The following is a 4,687-nucleotide window of genomic DNA, read 5'->3' on the forward strand; positions in this document are numbered from 1 at the left end:
CTTTTTGTTCGATAATGTTTAAAAATAATAAAAATAAAAAAATAATCGTAGATTAAGGACAAATACGGTGTTTATTTTTTCTAAATTCAATGTCCTTGTAAATAAATAATAATAACCGCACCTAAAATCATAAAAATCTGTGTTTTATGAACACAAAGTGTAAAAAACACATTTTCTATAGGTGTCCCTATTAATATGGCAACCCACTGTACATAATTAAAAGAAATATCTACTGGTGTAATAATAGTTGAATGAATACTAGGTTTGTATAAGACCTGACATAAATCGAGGTATGGGGTGTTAACGATAATAGATAGTAATTAATATAAAATAAATTCTACTATCGTATGGAATGTTATAATAACAGAGAATTTTTTTTTTCAACAGAATATTAATATGTTTAAAAAAGTGACTTGTCAACATATATAATCTAGCAAAATATTATAATACATCAATTAGTAGTGAGTTTATTGTTAATTCTACTTGGAATAGTTGGGGAGGTATCGCAATATGACTTTAATAATTCAGGGCTGTCAGCGATTTAATGATGCTTTTGGAAAGGAAATAATATATTTTTTTAAATAATAAACATGATAGCTAACACTATAAGTTATCTGGAGTAAATAGTTTAGATGTAGTAAAATATGATATAGGACCCACGCAGAAAAATATTATCATGTCTAACAATGATTATTGTGATTAAGGTATGTAATTACAGCCTTCTTATAACTATATTCCGTGCTACATACATCTACTACTTCCGAAAAAACATTTCAACGAATGAAACCAAGCATTTTTAATCCTTTATTGGTAAATGAATTTAGATTTTGGTGCAATAATAACGCAAATTTTCTAATATAATTTCTAGTAGAATAAGTCAAGTGTGTTTTAACTAAATCGCAACTTTCTGCATTGTGATAAAATTTAAAAAAGTAAAACTTCATCTATTTCCATTAAAATTATATTAATATAGAGACTTAGATAATATTATTTGGCTTGTTATGAATGTTGTGATAAATAAATGTTACTTAGGACACAGGGGTTTAAATTCTTCACCGTAATAATAAAGGAAAAAAATGGATAATTTAGAAGCACTCGAAATCAAAAAATCCTTAAATAATAAATCTAGTACAATGAATAACCAAATTAATCTATCGTTTAGTCCGATTCTAGATATAATTCCAGTCTACCGCTCTGTTCTTCCTGGAAATCCTGTAATTACCCCTTCCATTTGGTCCATCTCTCCCTCATACACCTAAAGTATTTTGTATATATATCAATATTTTTTATCGTAGATTAGTTTTAATATTCTCCTGATGAAGGAAGGGTAATTCTGAAACCGATAGAGTTTAAATAAAATTAAAGTGGTCAAAAACAACTCTATGTGTTTTTTATTCTAATAAGTATCTGGTCTAAAAATCTTTATTATTCGAATTGGAAACTCATTCGAATAATTTTGTGACTCTTCATTCCGTGAAAACACATCGTTAAAACAATAATGTTCGTACTATCAAAGTTTTAACACAACGCAGTCAAAAAAATATTTTGTTATAACCGTCCTCTACAGAGTTCCAAAACCAATAAAACCACCTAGGTAATAAGAACCGCAATAAAATTTAACATTTTCATAAACGCAGGTTGTTCAAAAAGATTAAAAACACTTAAAAGGGTAAAACACATATTGTGAGATCGTTCTTACGTTAAAGCTTTTTACCGAGGATTCTATATCCGGAGAGCTTTAATTATTTTTGAAGTGCTACATAGATCCTAATTAGCGTATGCTATTAGAGCGACATAATTGAACCTGCCAGCGCTCGAACTAAGTGAATCCCCGACTTTTTGGTTCAATAAATAATATAAAAGCATGCAATTTAAGACTTACGTGTGTACGTACGTATCTGGAACAGGGCAAAACAAAAAAAGGCCACCAGGAAATGTACAAAAAAATTTTTTTTTTACGTTAACAACAGTTAATAAGATATTATAAAATAATTTTGAAATTGTTTTTGCATTAAAAAATTACCGGGTTACGCGGACGTTTTTAAAATAGATTAAAGATCTATTTTTTATTTGGATCCTACAAAAACATCATATACGAGTTTTTATTATAAGATATAATGTATCATTAATTGTTTTAACACATCTTTAAAATAGCATCACGTAACATTATTTTCAAATTTAACTTGACAAATTAATTCTTCACTTTTTGTTTTCACAAAAATATTTTCATTCTACAAAGAATACATTTAATTTGAAAAGCTTTGTGGTTTGCACTCATATTTTCATATATTTTTTTGGCCGGGGACACCGCAGGAATGCAATTAGCTGCTGCCGGTCGCGGCAGGTAGAGGCGGCTAATTATAGCCACATTAACACCCGGCCACAGCACGTGAGGCGGCAGCACGAGGACTGCAGGGAAGAATGGACGCCCGAACACGTTACCTGGGATAAATGGACACCGCACAACAAATCACTTTTGAAAGAATAAAGGCACGTGTTGTATTGTTCTCGTCTAGACAATATAATGTACTGGCACGCAAGTGAATATAGAGTGAGTTTTTTAACATCGTAACTGTGCGACGCCGCAAAATGAAATAAGTCAGGACATTAATGATGGAATCATACTGACCAACAGATTCTATAACAATCTCCAAATAAATTTAGAATCGAGACTCCTCTGCCCCACATCGGTGCTAAGCGCAGAGCATAGGGCCCCCGCGACGAATATCATATCATATTTGGAGCTATGGATAATGGTATCGGAAAAAAAATAACCACAAATTATCCCCGGTGATTATAACAAGCCAAATACCAAAATGGAAGATACATCATCTATCGACCTGGTAAATGGCTTACGTACATAATTAAAAATACTCTTCGAATATGTTTTAGCGGTGTTTAGTGACACAGTGACAGATATAAATGTAAAATTTTTCTCGGCAATTCTATATTCTTCCTTCTCTGGTATCTCCACTACACTCACTAGATTCAAATTTGTAACGCTTAGCTACAACAAGGAAGGGGTTGATTTTGTTATTTTATAAATACCGTTAAATGCTCGTAAATCTTATTTTTATAGTAAGAAAATCTGTTTTTTGAAGCAGCAAAAACTCTTGAACTGTGATAAAAGTAGTTTTTCAAGATCAACGTAAAATACACAAGCTTATTGTCATTCATATAATATTATAGAGTTTTTTAAAGCTCGTCAAATATTGTTAAAATATTATGACCCCTTTATATTTTGGCAGATATTTTGTGCATTACTACAACATACTAATTTGTTTCTTCAAAATATATATTTTTAAAACATTAAAAAAATTATTGTTATTTGAACATGACCAATTAATTTTGTCAGACGATAGGTTGAATTGAAGTTTCTCTTCGCGGCTAATGTCAATATTATCGCAAACATATTTATTAAATATTAAGGATTTCAACTCTACCTAAAGATGAAAGACAGTTTGGCAAGTGGATATTGTCAATTTCAGCGTCTCCTGTGATAGTTTAACTCCATTCGTCCAATCTACCGTCATAGCACACATTGGTGGCCCGCTCCGGTAAGGCCTAGCACTAATTATATTGGCCGTCACCTATGTGTTAACTAAACGCCAGGGATTATCTACCGCCAGCTGATTTGAATATAACTTCAACTAATTTGTACATGTGCCTGCATGTTGATAGGAAATTATAAAAATCTTTCTCCTTAAAAATCCTGATGTTGCTTTTGACTTTTCTTGAATAGCATGTTTTCACAAACTGTTTTGATTACTCCATCGTTTTTTGTAGAATACCATCACACGTCACGCAACGTCACGCCACGTGTCACCTTGGCTTTATAAAACTCAGCGAAAATGAAACGTGTGATATTTTCTAAAACGCCCAGAGGACAACCAAATGATGATTTTACTCTCAAATTTCAACGTACTCGTACCACTGGCACTGCCCCATTATCTAGAAGCATTACATTTCTTGGCATTAAAATCGACGTAAATCTTCAAAGGAACTGCCAAATAAACACCTTTACAAAAAGTACCCGTAAGAACTCCATCAAAAGAAATATTTCTAAACTTTAATGTTTAAAGTGTTATAAAATTCTATTAAAAATAGCGCTTCTCAATTTTAAAAGAAAAACTTGAGTTCCTTACCGACTGTGATGTTTTGAATATCCACATAAATAAACGATAAATAATAAACGAACGTGCTCTAAAAATTTTTTGTCTAGACTAGCAACATGGGATAGATTATAGGCCTTAAGTAAACACATTCCCACAGAAAGGGATAAAATACGGGCAGTCAGTTCTTGAACGTGGATACGTTGACAGCTCCGAGAAATGAATACAAATCAGAAGTGTTGTGTGAGATTACAGTTAATTAGTGAATTCAGATGGTGTTAGAAAGCTTTGTTGGTTTTTGAATTAAAGTGAAAGATTATTGAACCGGTGTTTGTGTGAAGTGAAAGTGGTTCGACTCAGTGAGAATACAATTAATAATAATGACAATAATAATAATTGGATAATTTGTAGAGCGCCGTTTTGTGAAAAATCACCCCAGGGGCGCTAAGGGTTGGGCGATCGCGATTATAATATAAAATGTGTTAAATTAAACGTGATTTCGTAAATATGTAGTTCAAACTAAATTACTTGTTTTAAAAACATGAAAATAATAATAATAATGATTGCGTTGTAAA

The sequence above is a fragment of the Hesperophylax consimilis genome, chromosome 1 (assembly GCF_061612785.1).
Source record: "Hesperophylax consimilis isolate HC1 chromosome 1, BYU_Hcon_1.0, whole genome shotgun sequence".
In the NCBI taxonomy this organism is placed as follows: Eukaryota; Metazoa; Arthropoda; class Insecta; order Trichoptera; family Limnephilidae; genus Hesperophylax; species Hesperophylax consimilis.